Here is a 22846-nt window from a genome sequence, read left to right as displayed (position 1 = left end):
TGGCACACTCCATAGGTGCAGTCAAAGGGGAGATAGGCAGTAGTTGAGCAGGTACACACTGTATTCCCTATTTCTACGCTCCTCTAGGCAGCAAAAGAAGAGACTTCTGGGCCTCTGCCCCACCCATGTCTCTGCAGAGGAAATACCAGAGGGTGCTGCCTGAGCCCAGCCACAGCTGCCGGAGAGAGGACAGCCACCAGCAGAGTCAGCAGCCCAGCACAGAGCTGGACTCAAGGCTACATTCAGATTGTGATTTCAGGTTTACATTTGGGTGCAGGCAGTGTCTCTGGATGCCAAGTCACGCAGGCAAGGGCCAAGCGCTGCTGGCCAGGCTCCATCCCCGGGGCCTCCAGCCCAGCGCTGACGCAGAGCTCCATTGTGAGCGAGCGATCTCGGGGGAAATGCTCGCATCCGGGCAAACATCCCTTTGGAAAATCCAAACCAGTCATTAAGCCCTTGCCTTTCTGAGCAGGCTGAAGCACACAGAAATTGAGAGTCCCAACTGGCAGTGTAGCAAATCAAGTACTTAATGATCATCACACCCAGTGCATGGACAGCTATCCTCTAAAGGTGCCAAGTGTGTGCAGAAGATGAGCCTCCTTTCCATCTGAGGGTAACAACATCCTCCAACTCACTGAGCTGAGCCAAGCACACCAGAAGCCAGGGTGGCAAATGACAGAACTATGCATCAGAACATGAATTATGTAAAATTATGCACACAAACACACAGGGGATAAGGACATCCAACTTCTTCTCCCAGTTGTGGCAGACATTAGCTCTTCAGCATGGGCTTGCAAACTGCTTAAAATCCTCAAAGAATATCTTTCCTATCTCCTCCCTACCCTCCTTTTCACAAAAAATTCATTGCAAAAATAGCCAGCAATGAGGATACACTAGAGAATATAGGCTGAATTTCTGCTTGCTGACTTCAGTTTCACAACCCTGTGGCTCCGTTTGCTTTGGTGGTGTCATTTCTGCTTTGTGAGGGAGGGAAATCTCAGGTCCCCAGTGTGCAACTCAGGCACTACACTGTAAGTGTTTTCCTGTAAAGTGGTTCAGTCATACTCTCAGAAAATAACTAGAGCCAAGAGTGATTTTATAAGCTTAGAGGAAAGTGTCTCAAGCAAGATACAATGGTGTGGGTTGTGAAAGGCAAAAACACCATCTATACCCTTCGCCCTAGGCTCGGTGTAGCAATCTCTGACTGCTGACATTTGTTAACTTTAGCAGACTTTCTGTTTTTAAAATAGATAAAAATGAGTAAATGAGTAGACCATCTTGACAAGAAACCCTAATTTCCATGCCCACTAAACCTTAAACCTTTCCAAATCTTCTCCAGCAGCTGCAAGCATCTTCCCAATCATTTCTGGGATGCCTGTTGGCAGGCTGCACAGCAAGCCACAGAAGTCTCTAATGATTCCTGTGTCTCTCCTTGCAGAAGTAAAGACAGATTAGATTTGTCAAATGGGGATAAGAAGTTAACGGGGCCGATAAGGTTAGACATGCCAAGCGATTCAGCAAACAATTCTGGAAAGAACGATTAGATCTGGGCTAACTAAGTATGATAAATTCTGACTTTAACCCAATTACTTACAATGATTTTAGACGTCTGGGAAGAGCTGAGCACTACAGTGCTGTAATCAATGAATGTGCGTGAAACTGGGCAGGCTCCCTTCCTCACTGTACCTCCCAAAGACATTGAAATTCAAGTTGAACAGTTTTTGAGGAAAAAAGGTCTGAGAATTTTTCTAAATCTAAAACCTCTGTCTGGGTCATAGACAGGCTCTAGCAGCAGGAAAATCAAGATCAGTTCCTGGCTTTATTTAATTATTTTTAATTGCAGAAAATAAACTTGTCTCAAAGACTTCCACAGTCTGATGTTAGTAAGAGGCCAATAGAGACAAAGGCTTGGTCTCTGCTCTGTCTGAAGAAAGCCTTTTCCCCCTACAAATGCCATCAACTGGAATAGTCAAAAGAAAATATTTGTCTTAGGGAAATGCTCTATTTCTTTTTCTCTAACCTACAATCCAAAGACCCTGAGGTCATTCTCTCCTCCAGCTGATGCCTCCCCACTTTCTGTGGCTCTGCACCATCACCCTGTAAGAGTGAAAGTCACCCCAGGCAGAGGCCAGCCTGAGGTCTGGGGTTCACTGACGTCATACAGGCTTAATGCAAAGATCAAGGGGGTTTTGAAACCAAGACCATTTACATCAGATTTCAAAAACTCTAGATGGGAAAAATACCCTGGTTTCTTAGCCGCTCACCAACATGTGACATTTAATAATAGCAAAGACAACAACTGTAGGTTAGGCCAAAAACTCTCTCAGTCAAATTGGCTTTGATGTACATGTCTTCAATAATAAACTCATTTGCTGTTCATGTTTTCATGCTGAGGCCTTATCCAGAAGGAATACTGCCTCTCTGTTTTTTCCAAAGCATCTTTCATTTATGTCATGAAACATATCAACCTAGTTGTTTTCATTTAATTTAATTTGTGGTTCTGGCTTGTCCTAGCACCAAAATATTTCTTCAGTGTGTTGTTAAAGAGCATAGATACATTCACACGAGCTTCAACAAACTATTGTGGACAGGGAAGTTTTTGGGAAAATTGCTTGGAGAGGTTTAAAAGAAATTAGTGCTCTTTTATTATAAGGACTTGTAGAACAAAAATACATCTCCCAGACATTTTTCCTTTTTCAAAAACTTCTGTACTCTAGGAAAAGCCTTGAAGCTACCACAGACTGGCAAACTGCAGACCCAAGGATTATTTTGTAGAAAAGAGTATGAAAATACTTTCATTGCATGCATTCAGAGCTACAGTGTTCTTGAATTATGCCGGATGTCTAAAACAGAGCTGAATGTAAATAGAATGCACCAGTATGGCATATGTTGAAATTAAATACAAAATATATGAAAGAAAAGTTTGCTTCAAGACTGTGCATTCTCTTACTGCACCAGGATTACAGTATTTTATGTGTATTCTCTCTTAGCAATGCTTTTACCAGCCAGGGAAACTGAAGACAGTACAGAGAGCATCTGAACAGAGCTCAGAGGTCTCTGGCTGCCCAGAAATCCCTGCACTTCCACTCTGCAACCACATGCTTGGTCTCTGTGTACCCAGGGTAGTGCCTGCCAGCAGCCCCACTAATGAGCCGCTTGGAGACAGTTCTTTATTAGTAGGAGCAGAATTCTGCATTTCTAAGCCTAAATGACTTCCAGGCTAAGATAGCACACATATAGTAGTAAGCAAGATTTCTCCAAGTCAGCTGTGATAGATCCTAAAACAGCATTATGCTCCTTAGGGTGTACAGGTACACACACTTAATTCAGGACCATCAGCAGAAGGTAAGAAAGAAAGTTTTAGGAATTTAAGGACCTGCATTTTTCCTGTAGAGTTTGTTTAAGGAATTCTGGCTGGCAAGCAGGTCAAGGAAGAAAAAGCTTGGATGGATAACATTAGTTGATTTAAAAGATATTGTATTTCAATCATGGTCAGAAATCTATCTACTTTAGAATCATTGGAAGGGATACATCTGGATCATCAAAAGTCCTGTTTCTGGGTGCCTCTGGGGTGCTGAGAAAAACTGAGAGAAGATTTGAGTGTGAAACAGAACTAGCTAGAAGAATTATCCAAGAATGAGCTACTGAGATGCACAAGTAATACATTATCTCCAGGAAGAGGGGTGTGGCATTAAAATGGTGTGGGAAAGAAACCAGGAGAAGTGATGAGTCAGCAAATAATCGATTAAAACCTCTGGCTTTAGCTGTGAGGCACTGGCCTGCTCAAAATCATACTTGGAGCAGAGCCTAATACTCTCCAGCTGCTCCCTTCCACCATAAACTCAGGGGCACTAATTTTGACCAAAAAGGCTGGGGCAGGCCCAGGAGAGTCAGTCCTAGCAATATTCCCATCAGAAACAAGGCATGCAGCTACTCCTTCACTCCCCAGCTCACCAGGTGACGTGGACACCGCTGGCTCTGCTGGGAACCAGTGCAGCACCGCAATTATTTCTCTTCTCCATACAAAACTCTGCTGGGCTTGGGTGATTAAATGCTTAGAGCCAAGAAGCAGGTGGAATAATTTTGTTTGGCAGTGATTCAGATCTGGCAGTGCCTCAAGGGACAACAAACCCAAGCAATGTTCAAGGGTTTAACAACACTCAGGCCAAGGCAAATTATGAAGACCACAGAGCAGTGTGAATTGAGAAGCCCCCATTAGGCAGCAGATGTGTGAGGGGTTCTTCTGGTAGGGCACAGGCAGGCCCAGCAGGTCCTGAGAGGAGGACTGAGGGGCAGAGAAAGCTGTGCTGGCCAGCTGTGCCCCAGCCACCAGGATCACAAACCCAGCCTGACACTTGGTGCCGGCTGGCAGTGAAGTACGACTGACCTAAGCTGTCAAAAGCAGGTTCTTTATTAGTACAACCAAAAAGTCATCTCTGGGCAGCTTAGCTCAAAACATCAAATAAAGCTGATATCAACACCAAAGTGTTGGATTTGTCTATGCAGCCAGAAAAAAGGAATAAAGAGAGCAGTCTCCAAAGAAATTAAGCTGCCTGCAATCCTGCTTATTGTCAATTAGAGCATTTGATGGCTCATTCAACAAAGGTCTAAGTATCATTCTGCCCTAGCCCTAAATTCCCACACAAGGTATCACTTTTGCTTGGCCCACAACTTCAGACTTTGCTAACAACTGTTCCTGCTACATGGATCATTCCCATAGGAGAAAATTATTTTGGGTTGGAGGTACTCAAATCCAGAACAATGGTTCTGAGGCTCTTTGGCCCTCTTGATTCTGCACTTTGTTTTGCTGAACTCTTCAAGGACATTGAAGAAGATATTGACAGGAAACTTGGGAGAACTACATTTACAAGAATTCATCAAAAGCACCAGCCCCTGAAAACCAGACTGGGATACTGCTGCTTATAGGAAAGTAGAAATAAATGCTCTTCGTCTATTGCTTTCTAAAAGTTTGGAATAACTTTCTTTTAATTGCACATCAAGATTTATAGTGAGCTCTTATTCCCTGCAAAGGAGCAGGGAGTACTCCATAAGGGATGGACATGGAAACTGTGCAGACAAGACTGCTATTGGGTTAACATTTACTTTAACTCTAATTTTCTGGTGACACATACAAGTGTTTGAAAATAATAAAGGTTGTCAAAATATTTTCCATAATAAACTCCTACGCACAGCACATGTACAAGACCAGCACAGTTTCCTACCCAGCTGGTGCACTAGCTGCTATCAAGATATTATCTGATTACTAAGATGCCATTGCAGCTTGTGTGGGAGCTTGCCTTCTCACGATGGGCTGAAGCATTTCCCCTCCTTGTCCTTGCATCTCTCAGCATGCACAGTGCCCTGCATTCTCACAAGTGGCAGCATCCAGGAAGTGGAGGATTTCTCATATAGGGGTAACTAGTGATCCCAAAGTTATCAGTTACCCCAAAACCAAGGCAGGGGAAGGCAGTATATCTCTGATGTATGATGCCTCTGGGCAGACTGTGGAAGACAAGAACAAGTCACAACTCCCCTACTTTACTCCACACTCACATGGTTTACTCGTGCAGGATGCAAGGGTATGGGGGATTTCCATTTTTGCTAAACACAGCAGCAAGACAGAAAAAAAATTTAAGATGTACTCTCAGTTTGAGAACAGCAGATTCATTCCCACTGCCTCCTATATCTGGCTTGGGATACAAGCTCTGGAACAGGGATCCTGAGGCTCTTTATTTCAGAAGTTCATTTTATGCCTTAGTAAATCTTCTTTACTCCTCCTTCCCCCCAGCCACCCCTTGCCCTTTATTAATTGGAGATATAAAAAGAGAAACAAACAAAAAAGTCCTCCAAACCCCATAACAGGGTGAGGCACCCATGCCTTCTGCCATAATAACATTCTCTAATTAAAACACAAAGCAACCAGGGCTACAGGATTAATGAACATGGTTTCCTCTTTTCAAGTCTTGCCTGCTGACAGATCGCCTCATTCCTTCCTTGCTCTTGAACCTCTCAGGAAAAAAAATAATCCAGTTTGCTTATCTTACAGTGTGGGGTTGCCATGGAAACCGCATCCCCCTGTGAGATGCTCTGTCATAACATTTCAGCACTGTATGGAAGGCTTAAAGACACAGCATCCTCTACTCTGAGGGCTCCTGAGCTAGCCAGAGTCTGCAGATGAGCAGCTGTCAAATCTAGTGGAAGTCTAAAGTAGGGAGGGAGAGATAGAGAAGTAATAGTAGAAATACTCAGCTGCCTGGTTCTTTGCAAAAATCCTATGGCACTGGCAGTTAATATTGGCCAAGATGTCCTTCAGTTTGGTGTAAGGCACATTTTGCTCTTTGGAGAACCTGTCCCCTGACAGCCTGTTGGAAAAAAAAGAGTGCTGGCACCAAAACATAACCCATCATTCTACCATGGTGTAGCACAAAGCACCTCTTTAGTCAGGGTTTTATGTCAGATTAGTCTTTGAGCCCTATTTTCTGAGTCCTTTTGTAAGAAAGGAGGGGAAAAGTAGCAAGCACAATAATTGCCCATAATGGGAACAGGCCTCCTATAGCCTGCTCCTTAATTACAGGGATGGCTTCCAGGCTGTAATCACTAGGGGTCCAGATGGAAGTTCTCCAAGCTCTTTGAGGGACAGAATGTGTCAGTTATTAATTAAACATATGAGGCAATTAGCCTCAAAACTTCATAGTAAATCACTACAGCTGTGTTACTTTCACTTTTTCCTTTGGTGAGTGCAAGTCAAATGCACAGTGCATTTCCCAGGGGGGTCACAAAGACTGCAGCCAAAAAGCATTCCCAAACAAGACCTTTGTTGTTGGGTGGAAAAAGTATCTGCAGAAAGCTTGTTTTCAGAAGTCAGCTACTTCACAGTCACATCCCTCATGAGAGACGATGGATTCTGTGTACAAAAGCTATTCACCACTCAAGCTGTCTGGTGTGGAAGGCAGCTGAACTCTCTCTGCCATCCCAAATAGCAGCCTGGAGTTGTTCTGGTACTGCAGCAGGAGGAAACCATTCCTGTGATTGACATGGCCCATATTCCTGCATCAGCTATCAACTGTAATTAATTGGTTTGGACCTTGTCAAGATTTGTGTCTTGGTAGACTCCCAGCACATATAGGACCCTGTTGCTGTTTGGTCAAAAGAGACTGAAAATGAGATGCTGTGTTGCAATCCTTTGTCTATCTCCAAGTTCAGAAACCAGTCCAAAACCACCACAGTTGTTAAAACCCAGTTAGTGATTTATTCCAGTATTTGTCTTTGCAGACAAAAACTCTCTCAGTCACATCAAGGCAGCCTGACGTCAGTGCATTGTTAGTCGGCTTTTTACTCTGTAGTTCAGTGCCGCAGCTGGAGATTTTATCAACTACAAAAACCCCAGTTAGTTTCCCTACACTTTTCTCACATGTAGCTGACAAAAGATGCAGTAAGTCATAATTGACAACAGTAAGAACTGGGTGGTGACCTCAGCCCTGTTTTACTGTAACAGAAAAAGAACTTCAACCCAATTTTACTCTAATATATAAAGAACTTTGACCCTTTCTTTAGACATTTTAGCATGCTTGGAGAAAACACATTGAGAAAACTCATAGGCAAAGTGGAGAAGAACAGCACATGCAGGCTGTAGTCATTTGCTGCAAGCTCACCCTGGTACTTGACAAAACACAGCAAGAGGAGTCAAGGAGGCTTTTCTGGAGTGAGCAGCCACTGGATTCTCAAGAAGGATCAGTGATGATTGCTTGCCCAGTTCAGAGAAAACAGCAGCCTGAAGGAGCCTTGAGCCTCTGGAGGTTATGTAAGTTAAGAGGAGGACACACATACCTCTTGCCATGGAAGAGGATAGAACAGAGCCAAGAGCACACCCAGCAAACCTTTAGTATTCTTGAATTTAACAAGATGACGGAAGACTGATGTGCAGAATAGTAAGTGCTTCATGTGCAAGCCATTCTCATTTATAAATTTATATCCAACATTTGCTCAACAGGCCAGATATGAACAAAATAAAGGAGCTTTCTCTGGCATACCAGATTATTGTGTTGAGCTTTTTATGACAAAAACTGGATGCAGCTTCTCATGTCTACCTCATCCTTGTCTTGGCATTGTAACTCATGTTTGACCGCCATGTAAGCAGAGACATTTTTGCAGATTTTCTGAAATTATTTCTATCAAATTCAAACTGAAATACTAAATATTGCTCAAAGTAAGACCTTTCAGAATGTTTGCCGTGAACAGAAAGTAAAGCAAAATATTATCATCATTTTTGATCTTAAAAGTTTGAATAAAGTTGAATGACTTTATAGCAGATGTGCAATGTCTCTAAACCTTCACACTTTAAAAAGGGTAGATAATACATGTAGCCACACACATGTGGGACTTTTAATAGGGGACTGTCCCTACTGTACCTTGGAACAAACTTCTCACTTCTCTGCACAGCCAGTGCCATTCTCAATGTAAACTTGATAGCATTTGCTCAGCACTCCAAAAAATCCAATCAGGAACTAAGAGAGCTTGTGTTCCCTAAGAATAGAAATGGACCTTAATTTAATATATTTAAGGATTATTCCAGAAGGGTAAACAAAACAACCCAAATAAAAATAACAAAAACCAAACAAATAACACAAAACCCAAACAAACAAGCAAAATAAAACAAACAAACAAACAAAATCCCCCCAAAACAAACAAAAAAAATGAAAAAAGAGAAAAAAAAGAGAAAAAAAAAGAGAAAAAAATAGAGAAAAAAAGAGAAAAAAGAGAAAAAAAAGAGAAAAAAAGAGAAAAAAAAGAGAAAAAAAAAAGAGAAAAAAGAGGAAAAAAGAAGAGAAAAAAGAAGAGAAAAAAGAAGAGAAAAAGAGAAAAAAAAAAGAGAAAAAACCTTACCCCCAGGAACTAAGGCACTTATCATCTCCTTATAAAAAGGGGAAAGAAGGATCTTTCAGCAGACACAAATTTTAAGCTGGGTTTCTAAATTGGGTGTAAGAAGTCCAATATTGTACAGCCCTGCCCAGAGTATTCAGAATGTTACAGTAAAGGGATATTTTCATTTTCTCTAATGAAAAAGAATTCAACATGAAACTGAAAAAATGAAAGAGATTTAACCACACCAGTATATTTAAACCTTGAGAGTCTTTGACATTCATGAAAGCAGGGAAGTTGTTCTGTATACAGAGGGTTACCCAAGAGTAACCTGATAAAAAACAAACCTCAAAATCAACCCAAACATCAAAATAATAATCTCCAATTAAATATGCTGGGGATTTTTTCAGCCTATTACTCAAGTCTTGATGATCTTTTCTGAATTCCCAGGGCTCAGGCAGGAATAATGACATTAAACATTCTGTGTGTTACTGGAAGAAAAGAAATAAGAGAAAACTGACATATTTTCACTGCCAAACAAGCCCTAAGAACACTGTGGCCAAGGAGCTTCTATTTTCTGGAGGTCACTGGCAAGGTGTTACATCATTTTGTGATGCACTGGGAGACTGTTTTTGCCCTTCAGAGCTTTTTTTGTTTGGTAATGGTTCTGGACCTCTCTGCCTAATTGCACTCACTTCATCTGTGAAGAGAGATTTATAATGGAACATAATTTTGAGGGATTAACTTTGACGCTGGTACATGGCCCATGCAGAAGTGACAGTAAAAAATTTATATTAGCTGTTGCTTCTGCCAAAGAATAACAGAGAAGCTTATTACACAGGCAATCTAACTCCCAAATTAGTGTTGATTTTCACCCCATGGCACTTTACTGCTGTTGCTGATGGGAAGCAGCAGCAAATATGAAGCAAAAAGCCATCAGGAACCGAGCTGCCAATTTTTACAATTGAATGGGGTGAACAAAGTCTTTGTTCAGGTACAAGTCTCAAAGGCAGCGAGAGCTGAAAACAGAGCACAGAAATTACTGGAGGAATCAGGGACCTTACTGAAAGGTTCTTGGGGAACTTCTAGTCTAGCATTTCTAATTCAGAAGTCTGTCAGAGCATCAGTCTTCTCCCTACTACTGAAGAATTCTCCTACAAACTGTGTCCAAGGCAAAGCTGGATGATTTTGGGACCCACAGCCATGTTTTACCAGCACTCCTATCTCTGGGAAGCCAGAGCTTCACTTGAAACTTCTAGGTGTGGTGTTTAACCTATGGAGGCTTCAGTACTAATAATAATGGCAGCAATCATGATCCCTGCAGAAGGACACAGGAGGAAGACAGGGCTCCATTTAGACTTTCTCTGCCACAATTCTCTTGGAACAGAGCTCAAGTGGCCAAGACATTCACTAGGAACAAACTGTGGGGCTGCAAATATTGCCAGTGCTGTGATCCACCACTCATGTGATACTACTAACAGACCTAAACTGCTGCAAGCAATGGAAGAGAAATAAATCTGGAAAAACAAGATAAACTGGGTCCCTTTCTAGTATTCAACAGAAGAAAGGAGGGTTCTTTAGCAACTGTCGTTTGAGAAACACCCAAAGGCACAAGCCAGCCCTAAATATTCACAACATGATGTGCTTAATCGTAAGCAAGGCTAGAAACTCTGCCCTGGAAAGACCATGACACGTTGTAACCAGAAAGTTTACATTTGGCTTCACTTCCAAGGAATCCTGACTCCCCAGATCACCTGAACCGTTTTCTGTTCCCTGTGTTTTCCCATGTGCTGTTGATGCCTCCCTGTAATTAGTTGAAAACGTATTTCCTCTCTCCTGACCTTTATGCTTTAAGGGGAAAAGGCAACTGCTGTGAAGAAAGTGTGCTGTAAGACTCAAGTGCCCACCTACACAAACTAATTCCTTCTGAAGTTCTCTTTCAAAAGCAGGCTAGTGCCTTCTGCAGCTCTCACTGAAATCAGCTGTAGTTCTTCTACCAAATTCCAAGCTACAGCCATCTTAACTGAAATGGTGTGTATGCATATAAAGTTTGTCCATAGTTCTCACAGATTCCCTGAGGATTAATCCAACCAAATAAAGATCATTATCATAGATAAATGAAGACCCATACAAAATGAGACAAATCTCCCTGCAACACATCTAAGAGGTTACAAGTAAAATATTTCTTCTTACTCTTTTATTTTCTGCTCTTTCATACTATGCTTCCCACATGTATTTGTTGTTGGCCTCAACAATAAATCTCTCTCTGTATTCTCTCTTAAAATTCCTGCTTATCAAGACTTGTTACCCCTATTCACACTGTGCATGCCTATTCTAAGTAGAACTTGTTTATGGTGAATTCTCAACTATCTCAGCATCTCCAACTGCTGCTGAAAGGCAGCATAGCAGTTGGAGGCGTCAAGGGAGAGAGTTGTCCTCAGATCAACTCCAACCGAGGAACTCCTCAGTCACATCCTGTACTCCTGAGCATGGCAAGACCAGGCTGACAGTCTGGCCTGACAGCTCGGTGACATCTCTTGTTAATAGAGTCTAGAAAAGCTTTTTATGGTAACTGACAGAAGCCATAGTAGTAACTTAAGACAGGTTCATGCTCCACTTATTTTGCTAGTGTTTGGTTTAGTGAAGTACTTCCATAAATTTTCAGGGTAGACCCCATTAGAGAATGCCCAGATTAGACAGGGACAGGTACCTTAAAGGATTCAAAGCCCAGCCTTGTAATTTTGCTAAAGAGTAACTGTGATTCCCCACTCTGAAAACTGGTGGGTCAGTCCAAGGTCCAGCATGAAGGGGCTATAGACTGATATTTAAAGTTATGGCATCAAAAATCATTACTATGGACTGGATAAGCAGAGCAGTGGGTGCCAGATGGGAGGGTAGCAATAAAGAGGGCAGATGGAGCCATGAGCTGAGGGAGGGGAGGGAGCAGACACAGGGTTATATCCTGAGCTGTGGGCACTGCACAGGGCTAATGCTGGAGAAAGGGAGCAGGCAGGGACTGCAGCTCACCAGCCCCTCCAGAGAAATCTGCTCCCAGCCTCCAAAAGCATGCTTTTCATAAATCAGCCAACAGCTCCTTAATGTGCAACTTCACCCTCAACATGGGCAGAGATGCATCCAATCAGGGATGGCTCCAGAGTGCTCTGCCAGCAGAAGGAGCTGAGTAAATTACAACACTCTCCTCAGGATCATTACAGAGAAAGAACAGCTGGAGACAAGATCCTGGAATATGAATGGCTCACAAAGAAATCCAGATAACAAAGCACAGCTAATGTATGTAGAGCTGTGGTGTCTGATAACATGAGAGCCCATTAAAGGACCAAGGGGTGCCAAAAATATGTTTCAAGTGAAAAAAGAAACATAACATAACAACAACAAAACATAACTGCACAACAAAAAACAACAACAAAACCCCCAAAAAACCATAAGCAATACATGTAATGGAAAAAGGGAAAAAAAAAAATTCCTTAGCATGGGGACACAAACCATAAAAAGGGGCCTTCAAGACCACAAGCACTACTGCTGGACACTGATATCTGTGGCATGTTCAGCAGGGCCAAGTCAAACACACCACAGCTAGGTCCAAGTTAGTCGATATTGCACTTTTGTGTGGAGATGCAAACTCGAGTTCTGGAGGCAGTAGGATGGCTACAGCACCCTACACATCTAAGGCTCTGTTTACTGGTTGTCCTGATACCATTGTATCACTTCCAGTTCCAGAAGCACTTTTCTAAACAGTGTCCCCAGCATCTCTTCAGTGCAATATAGGCAAAGGTGAAAACAGCTTTTCCATCTCATTTTATCTCTCTTCCTCTCTTTCTGCAAGTCTGTTTCTCTCTTTGTACTAAGAAGCGCAACATCAGTTAAGTCATCCAGCAAATGGAAAGTGGTTACAGTTTCTGCTGAAAGGGACACTGTAGCCATGAAACTACCACTACAATTAGTGATTTGAAGTCTAATGGAGCAGGAAGCAGCAAAGTATGCAATAAAACTTCCAGAGAATATCCACACTAAGCACACATTAGGCTAGAAGCAGCTGTGGCCATACCAAATTCAAGGTCCCCAAAATGACATTTGCCTGTGCCTGAAAGAACCTGCTTCATTCAACATCCTTTAAACCTGATTGAATCAGACAGTCTCAGAGGTTCTCACACACAAGCCATGCAAGATCAGCAGCTCTGAGCACTCTCCTCAGTTGCATGCCCTTGCCCTTTGAGCTTGCTTTAGGTATCACACTCGAAAGCTCTAGAGAAGCTTCAAACCATCCAGGGACACGGGTCTGATCAAGCCAGACATCATCTCCACAGCAGCAACACCACTAAGGGCAGCTCCACATCTTGTTTTCCCTGCAGTGCTGGTGATTGGAGCTGGGAGATGGCAATCCAGACCAGAAATCAGGAGCACCCACTGGCAGTGTGGCTCTGGCACAGACCTTATCTGCACAGCTCTGCTTTGGCAGCTCCCATAGCAGCCCATGGTACCTCTGAGTCTCAGTTTTCTCACCCTGTACCACGGGCAGCACACACCATTTCTGTATCTCACTGGAGTGCTGTGTTACCTGTGGTTTGCTCACTCCCACAGAGAGACCAAATTTCCAGCACATTTCCTCAGGTAAGCACATCAAGAGACAAGTTCTAGTCCCAACTTGAAGGATATATATGAAAAGTTAATATCTTTGAGTCTCCTTTATACCCACCAGCAAAATCCACCCACTCCTGCAATTTGCTTTGAAATAAGGGGAAAAGCACTAATTGTTCAGATTTATTTGCTGGCTGCAGCACCTAAGAGTATGCATTCTCTGCAGACATGAACTTGCTCTGGCCCAGGGCTTGAGAAAATACCAGTTTTGCTGGTGCACAGCATTATCTATTGAAAAACTCACCACATCATGCACTGCATGCACTTGCCTGACTAAACTTGGACTCTAAACCAGAACAAATATATTGCTGTGAAAAGCCCAAGACACGTCTGAGCAAGTTATTTCCAGATGATTTTCCTGTGAACATCTAACAAAACTGAAGTTTACATTAAATATACACTGAGGATTTTTCTCTTTCTTTTGAGAGTAATCAACATCCAAGTCCCTCTGCCCCAGGAGGTACTGGTACAATCCACTCTGATTAGACTCAGAAGGGGGAGCAAACAGACAATTATTCTGATAACAATCTTATCTGAGGACAGAAATGAGATTAGCAGCCTAACTGCAGTGATTCTTACCCAGATACACTGTTAAATTCTGACTAACCCAGCATGGGACAGGGAAGGAATTTCCCTATGAAGCCTGTTGGCAAGTAAAGTGAGGTGAAATTCTTCCCCTGCGAGTCCTTTTCCAGCAAAGAGAATTATCTGTCAGGACCCAGTGACATGAACAGCACAGGTTTCAGTCTAGACATGTTCCTGATATTGCAGCAGCTGAGCAACTTGTTCCCTCTAGTCTCCAACTGTTAGAATCTTGTAAGCAAAAAACAGAGTAAAATTTGCTGGGACCCTTCCCTGCCAATAGGGAACAATTTCATCCTGCTGGCTCTTGTGTTATTTAAATTTTTCAAATCTACTCTCAAAGTTCTCAGAAAGTACAAATTAGCTTCTCATGAACCTAATGACCAATACTGTTGTGAAATCCTCCATGAACGGTTTTGATTGTACTTCTGTAACTTGATCTCATTGTTTTTAATTATTCCATTTAAAATAGCCAAATTAACTCCTGTCCCCAGAGTGTTTATTGCCTTCACACGTCTGGAACAATGAACAGTAACAGACAGGGCAACATGATGGGATTTTAAGAGAACTTCTCCGAGATAAGGATCCCAAATAAGTCTGCACTTAAATCTCACAAAGACAGATAGTTAATACAGTAACAGGACAGAAGCCTAGCTGCTCAGAAGGCTGCTTGCACCCTGCCTATACCGAGAGGTTTACACAGGGGTCTTGTGAGTATTGCCTGCAGTGGGCACGGCACAGCAGCCCTGAGATGTCAGCTTTAAGGCTGTAAATCCGGATGCTGCAGGCTCTGCTCTGCAGCTGGGAATGTGCCTGTGAGGGGTGGGGACACCCTCAGCAACGGAGCTGGTACCGTTTAATGAACTCTTTGCATTGCACAATTGCAGGAAGAGGTTAAAGACCAAAAAAAAAACCCCCGCAGATTCACCAGAAATGCCATACCCGAAAGGAATAACAATTTCAACAATCTGGGTAAATCAAGCTGATGGTGATTTGAAAACTGATAAAAGGCAGAGGGTTAAACTTTCCTCATGCAGTATATGACAGCATCGTGCTTCAGTATTTGCAGTTTTCTTTACACATCTATCTAGACCAAGATGAATAACCTTATAAAAATACATAAGTAAGCAGCAGAAGAAATGGGCCAACTGCTGTACTGCTTTGCTGATCTGAATTCACAGCATTTAGTTATAATCCTTCATATAGGAAGTTTATTTATACAGACAGGGATTTGGGGAATTCTGCAGGATTAGTCAATCTACAGCATTCTCATGGCATGAATTTTAGCATCAGAGTTACACTGCCTGGATATTCAATGCCTAGAGTAAATATTTGGGTTGATGAAGGTTAAACAGATTAGACAAAATGAAGCCAGGGTTCTCTGCTTATTTACACACAAGCTTAAATATTGCTGCTCTTCATTTAAGAAGGCTAGTTTAAAAGAAAATCCCACAAAAGCAACAAACATAATATACTTACCCAACCTGAAGTGAGATAGCACCAAGATTTCTATCATCTTCAGCCTGGGTAGGCATGTGACAAAGCCACACACTGAATCACAAATCTCACACTCCTTGGCCTCCTTATGGGAAGCACGCAGAGGAAACAACAGCTTCAGCACAGGCTTGCTGCTCTGAGTTTCAGCTGCACCAGGGAAATGGGATAAACAACCCCCCTCCCGGTTCTATTCAAAAACAAGAGGGAAATAATTGGTGTGAAAACCATTTACAGTTCAGTTACACTTTTGTGATGTGAAGAGGCAGTTATGCACAAGGCTGTCTGGGACCTGAGCGTGTCCATCAGTCCTACTGTGGAGAGGATTTCCAAACGTTCCCAGCAACGCCACTCATCAGCTTTCATCAAAATCAGCAATAAATTCCCATCCATAACAGGCAAAGCAGTGTTAAACTAAGTCCAGTTCCTACATCCACCTGCTGTATCCTCCAGGCTTAGTGACTTGACCATATCAAGTCCCTGATCTAAGGCCCCTCCACTGCCAATAGGTTTTGGATCAGCTGGTGAAGGACCAAGCACTAGACACATAAGCAAAATTTTGATTTCACTCTTTGATACACAGATGAAGATTGAAAGCAAACTGATAAGGCAGGTATGCCAGCAGGTACACAGCTAGCACAAGCAGGGTTTGAGGAAGAGTGGCCAAGCATTCGTTCACATTTCAGTCCATTTGTACAGTTTCAATTTCTGAAACAATTTTATTAAAAGGAACAGACATTAAACTGTTTTCTATTAAGGAATCAAGAAAAATACCCCACTTGTGTCTAAATTTAATGCCTCTGCAGAACACTACTCTCACTTGCTGGATTTCCACCCTTCACTACTGCACATCACTCAGCCCTGACCCCACTGAGGTTGGGTTTTGTTTACCACAGCCTCAAGAAAATTTGTGTACAAATTTCAGACACTTTGGAGGAAGAATTTCTACCAATCCACATTTACTCTGAACAGATGTAACATTCCTAGGAAGCTCTCAGCTGACTGCCTTTGAAGTCTGAAGAAAAAGGGAGGGGTGGGAGGGGTTGGGGGGAGCATATTAAAAAAAAAAAAAAACTCGACCTTGAAAGCTGCATTTCTTCCCTTAAAAGAAGAAGTCTCCAGGGACTCGTGAGCAAAATAAAAAGCAAATTCTCCAGATCCTTATCTCATGTTATTTTTGAGAGTGTTTTCTTTTGTTCCTTTGCTCTTGTCATCTTTTGGATTAAAGGACTTTCACAGAGGCAGCACATGTGCAAGCAAACCATTCACCATTCCAGATCTGTGCCCCCCATGCCAGGCCAGGGCAACTCCCCCCACTTCAGCTTTTCCTTTTCAACAAAAGCACAGCCCAGCCTCAGACCCAAGCACGACAAGAAAAATTTCATGACAGGCAGCTTGCTAAGATGAGTTCTGCAAAGGTAAAGCACGGACCCAAAGTGAATTCCCACCCACAAAAGCACCCTCACAGCCAGTCACACCTTGTGATGGGTCAGTGTCTGCACAGCACGTACACAGCACTCAGACTTGCACACCCACTGCCCCCGGAGCTGCACTGTGACCTCTCACAAAGCCACGGCTGAAAATACTGTTTCATCAGACACAGCTTACACTTACCCCAAAAATCTCAGTGGGGACTAAGTTAACTTTAACATGGCAAAAAGGGTCTGCCTTTCCTGTTTTGCTTCCCTCTGTCTGCTGCCATGTCTTCGGCATTCTTCTCCTCCTCTCTCAAACTCAGCTCCTCCTCTGTTAGCCTGCCCTATTAACCTTCTCCATATCCCACCCACCCAAATTTGCACATTATTAAGCATCCAGAGCCTTTTGTTCAGGTCCTTAAACAAAAGCATGGCTACTGCATTTCCTGGCAAGAGGTGTCTCATACCCAGCAATCACTTAGGGCAGCTCCCATAGACTCATTACTCCCAAATACAAAATCCGGGCACGCCAGACAGGCGAATTCAAGGACACGTCCTTTCCCGAATTCCACAGAGCAAGATAAGCCTGCGAGCCTTGTGCTTACTTTATCTTAACTAAGAGGCTTCCCCCGTTTTCTCACTCAGTAAGAAACTAATTATTTGCCACTGAGGCATGGAATAGGTTAAAGTTTCCTCTGTCCTGTCTCAGTTCCCTTTGCAGATTAGGGGAAAACAATGAAGTCTCCGCACTTTGTGATATTGCTAATGCTTCCTGTGGGGATAGCAGCGCCGGCTGCAAAGAGGATTATGATCACAGTTTAAAAGGAGTGTGCACTGTACTGCCGCAAGAGGCTCGGGCTTATCAGGAAAGAAACCGAGCTGCCCCCAAACTATGCACTCGGGACTCCTGCCTGCCTTCGGCTCTGGCTGGTGGCTGTGCCTCAGATCACACACCAGCTTATCGGGAGCGGTAAAGCCGAGGCTGCTCTTGGAGGGGCTGGGGGGATAAATGAGTAACGCTGTGCAAACAGCTTGCAAACATTCACCATCAGAACACACAGCAGTGTTTACAGATCGTCCCACCGCATTCATCTGCAACAAAACACCGGGCTGGCAGGGTGCAGGGGCTGTGCATTCCTGGCCACAGCTGGGGAATTTGAGAGAAAAAGTGGAGGAGCAGCACTAGCCGTGGTGGTGTTGGCTGGCCTTCCAGAGGCAAGGCTGCAAACGCTTTGAAAAGCACAGCATCACCAGTGGGATCTGCTACGAGCAGATTTAGCTTTGAGGTGCAGCTTCAGTGCTGGTGAAGGGCCTCTGCCAGTCTCAGTGCTGAGCACAGAGGACACTCATTGGTGGATAATAAGAAATTGCTGCTGTAGAATCATAAGGTACATTTCTATCACTGGGCCCTCTAAGGTACCAGGAACAAGACACAAGTTTATTCACACCCATTCATCTCTACCAGCACAACTGCTTGTTTATAATGACAAGGCTTTGGCCAAAACAGCAATCAAAAATTCATTGACTTCAAATAGTGCCTAACCTACAAGGCAGGATGCAACTACAGGTCAGCATGGCACTTTCTTCCCCCTTGCATAGTTCAGCCAGCATGAAAACCTGTATCCTTTTGGTAGACACACACTGACATGTGTCGAGAGGTCTTTGTTGTTCCTGTTGGTTTGATTTGGTTGTTTGTTTCTTTTTTAAAATGCTATGCCTGTGCTTGTTCTACTCCAAGTAATTTGTACAACTGATACAAGCTGAAGTTATCAGATATTCCCCCTCACCCTTAGTTCTATTCAGAGAGGTTTAATAGCTCCCTATCTGCTTGCTAGAGGCTACAACAACAAGCAATAGCATTAATACATGTTCTCCTGAATTTTTATAGGCTTAAAAATTTTTATAGGCTGAGCTTCACCCAGCATGGCACTGTCTCATTACACACTGCTGTTCCAAGCAGTTTTTGCCAACTCCCACCACACTCCAGAAACACCACAGACCAAACCTTCCAACCAGCCGTAATACTGAACAAAACAACAGTTTTAAGATGCTCACAAGGCACTTCCATGAATTGTTGCATGCTTTAAACCAAGCTGTTTGACTTCTGCAGAGGGATAAGGTCTCTTACAGTCAGCGAAAACTTGGATGATTTTTGCTGACTGAAATAAACCTCCTTGTGCTGGCAGAGCTCAGGCATCTCTACTGACCTTTGCTGCTGGATGCCAGGCTTGCCCAGGTTCCCTCTCTATCCACTGCTCCTTACCAACAATCTCTGCTGAAGAGTAAAGGGAGTAGAGCTGAAAGACCAAAGACTTTCCTGACTGTTACAAAACAGAGCAGAAATTTTCCCATCAACATGACCCCAACCAGCTCGTGCTTTTAGGGACTTGAGAGCCCCAGTAGAGACCTGAATTCCATCTGGCCTAATGGTTGAGTGTGGGATCTCAGCACCTCAGGACTGATGTGCCCAGTCACCAAGACCACCCCTGGGGCCTCGGAGATCCTGGAATGTTGCCAGAAGTGTCTGGTGGCTGGACTTTGATCCTACACGGGAGACGACACCTGTATGAGGATGGGAGGATTTCACTGGGATAAATGGTGAAGGGATAAGTTAATTAGAGTGTGAAACACAGGGTTTAGAATTTCTGTACAGGGGGGTCTAGAGAAGTAAGATGGAGGAATTGGGGGGTGTCCTATTCTTCTTCTTCTTCTTCTTGGCCTCCATCTTCTGTGGTGGTGGTGGCACTTTGGGATTGGTTATTACTAAAAGTGCACTGGTCAATAAGGGTAAAAGGTATTGGGGAAAATAGGTAAATATTGTATATGTAATTTTGAGTATAAAGATAGGTGACCGCCCCAGGGGCTCTCAGTGTGCTCATGGCTGGCGTGCTGTGCAGACCTCTGTCGGGCCGGGAGAAAATCTTTTAGATAAACAACTAATAAACACTGAAGACCGAGAAAAAACCTGAAGCCTCCTTTCGTCCTTTGGAGCGCGGGCTGCCCAAGGCCACCCCGGGCCTTTCCAGGCCATAAAACAGCCGAGAAACCAGCAGTTGAGATGCTCCCTTTAACTCTGAGAACAATGGGGCCAGAGACATTCATTATTAAATTAAATAAAGTCACTGTCTTTCAAATTTTAATCAGGTCATCATGTGGGCCCTGAGCCTTGAAAAGGACAACCTTCAGTGCACGTCTCAATTTCACATGCTGAGAGCCAGGTCACTTAAGGTATGCAAGGAAACTTCACACCTTAGAAAAAATGTCCTGCTTGATGGTGTTTTAGAGATTACTAAAAAGAGTAATAGGATTATTTGATAACAGGTTCTACACAAGGCATCAGTGAGAGGAAAAGCAGCCTAAGCAAGGAGGACCAGCACAGAAGGAAAGAGAAGCAATCCAAAGAAATATATCTAGGTAGAGTTTGAATATGTAGGCTTGAGAAAAAATAAATTGATAAGACTGGATCCAGGCCTAGTTAAAGGCACTTCATCACCATGTTTCTGCATCATCTACAGAAAAGTCATTCTTGTTAGCAACATGGATATTGAATTGTATCAGCAGCACTCCTCAAGCTTTCCACTCAAATCCAGTCAATGTGCCTCTGCTCCTCCCATGCTCAGTGGCTCAGAGCCCTCTTGACTGACAGTGGCATCCATCCTCATACTGAAGAGATCTTTGATACCCCCCATAAAGGGGACCCATCCACAGGATGGGCTGTTGATTTAAAACAAAGGAAAAGCAGACACACTTTGCCAGGCTATCACTGGCAGAGACAATCAAAACTGCTATCAAAGAGAAAGCTGGGAACAAGGAATCAGGAGTAGCTATACAGGCAAACTTGACACACCTCTGTCCTGTTCGACAATGCAGGATAAAGCCTACATAAAGTCTACCTTAAGATTTAACTGGAAAACAAGTTATCTAAATAACTTAATGTCTGACTTTCAGAAAAGACTAGGTACACAGAAGAATTGCAGCCACAATAAACAGGAGAAGCATCAACACTTCATGTTAAAACGTTATTTTTCAACATGGGCCTTAATGTCAAATGTAGTGATTCATTTTAGGACCTGCACAGACTCAGCAATGCATTTCTCACATTTCTCACCAGTCATCTCTACCACAGCAAAAGACAAACCAGGCTGGACTAAGCTGACCACATCACACCCAGGAGCTCCACACTTCTATGGTCTCCTGAGCCTGCTTACCTGAAAGACATTTAGCACTCTCAACACTTTAAACTGGGAAGTGTTTGCTGCCCTGCTTGGATTTATCTCACTCTGCCTATACAGAGACTTTGGCATATCAACTTTCAGAATGCAATTTATACATTTCTAAAATCAATCAGAATCCCTAAGCTTTTACAAAAGGAAATGAAAAATATTACTGTCAAACGTCCATCAGACCTAGAAGCCTAGGTGACTGTCATACATTAAAGAAATTAAAAGGCTGCATTTGAGATAGTATATGCTCTTCCCATCCCTATCTTGAAAGGCTATGATTAAAGTGCTCTAAGAATCAAAATTCAATTTCTTTCAGGTCTTGCAAACAACATTGGCCTTGAGCTGAATGCTGCCAGCCTGCCTGCAGCCTTTGAGGAGATTAGGCTTTTACCAGCCAGCTATGAGAATCTTAAATCCAGTATTAATCCTAATTCCCATTTACCCACATCTTCATTGTGCAGTGAAAGCAGGCTGTACATGAACTTGCAAGTTCAGTCTTCCATGTGCAATGATCTGTGTCACCAACAACAGATGCTAAGCTTCATGTATGTTTAAGAAACACATTGCAGCCTTGGTTTACAGAAAATCACAGCAAAAGAGACACTGGAGCTAGAAAGAGTTTGTCACACTGGGATGGTTTCTGAGAGATTGCATGAATGGGAAATTTTCAGCACAAAAGCTTTAGTCAGTCAATAACAGGAGATTTCAGTCCTGGCTTGGAAGAAAACAGGATGAACAAGCAGGTCACAAGGACACAGAAGCACCTGTGACCCTGACTCCATAATGAAGGTGCAGTAGTGCTGCCAGCATCACCCCACCAGTACCAAACCTCGCATGACAACCACTGGGACTGGAGACTGTCCGTCATCACCATGATCAGGGTCACTGCCAGGATAAGTTTCTGGGGACAAGAGACACAGCATTTCCCCTGAGCAAACCCTTGTTCCCCTCTCCTCTTAGAGGTTCTGCAGCTGGCACAGCCCACCTTGCCACCCTCTCACCACTATGAGCCCAGGGGTCAGGTCAGAACAAAGGCATCGCCTGCCATGGTCTCCTGAGGCTGAGCTCACAGACTGGCTACAGAGGCTTTTGCTAAAGTTGTCTCTTCATAGCTGTCCTGGGGTGTCTTTATGATGCTTGTATCCCCATTCATCTGTTTAGCCCAGAAATAAGTTTTGCACCTTTGAGACTGGTCCTGAGAGTGAAGGTGGGGAAGAAGAAGCGTGGAGTTGGTTATCAGAAACTGCACTTGCTCCCTGCATCCTGCTCCTGAGCTGTGCTGTCTGCAGACAGACAGACAGCAGGACAGAGCTCTCCTTTGCTTTTAGTTAGTTTTTAGCTAGATGAGGCAGAGAAGTTCCCTGAACTGTGGTTGTCTTTTTTCTTGGAACTGTTTAAACCTACTCTGGACAGAACACCCAGAGGAGAACCAGCAGCTCACCTGATAGCAGACTGAGTGAGCTGAGCTACAGCCCACAAAGAGGACTTTCTGAGTTTGTCATCTCTTTAGATAAGCAAGAGGTTTTATTGTTTCATATTGGGGTTTTTTGGTTTTTTTGTGCTGCTGAATGTTTTGTGATGCTGAATGCTGCCTGTTTAATAAACAGTTTTTTCCTA

At 43.3% G+C, this 22846-nt stretch overlaps 1 protein-coding gene across 6 annotated transcripts in view; it reads right to left on the bottom strand.

Moving 5' to 3' along the window:
• TSPAN18 (tetraspanin 18) overlaps positions 1-22846 on the bottom strand; it is a 120595-nt gene that overhangs the window by 79547 nt on the left and 18202 nt on the right. The window contains exon 1 of one of the 6 annotated variants that reach the window (XM_059474443.1): positions 17206-17227. The exons of the other annotated variants lie outside the window; for them this stretch is intronic. The gene's annotated coding sequence lies outside the window, so the exon portion shown is untranslated. Of the gene's footprint in view, positions 1-17205; positions 17228-22846 lie in introns of those variants that run through there. 6 annotated transcript variants of the gene reach the window in all.

This window comes from Ammospiza nelsoni, chromosome 6 (genome assembly GCF_027579445.1).
Source record: "Ammospiza nelsoni isolate bAmmNel1 chromosome 6, bAmmNel1.pri, whole genome shotgun sequence".
Classification (NCBI taxonomy): Eukaryota; Metazoa; Chordata; class Aves; order Passeriformes; family Passerellidae; genus Ammospiza; species Ammospiza nelsoni.
Note: the sequence above shows the minus strand (reverse complement) of the source record. Positions and strands in the feature narration are given on the sequence as shown.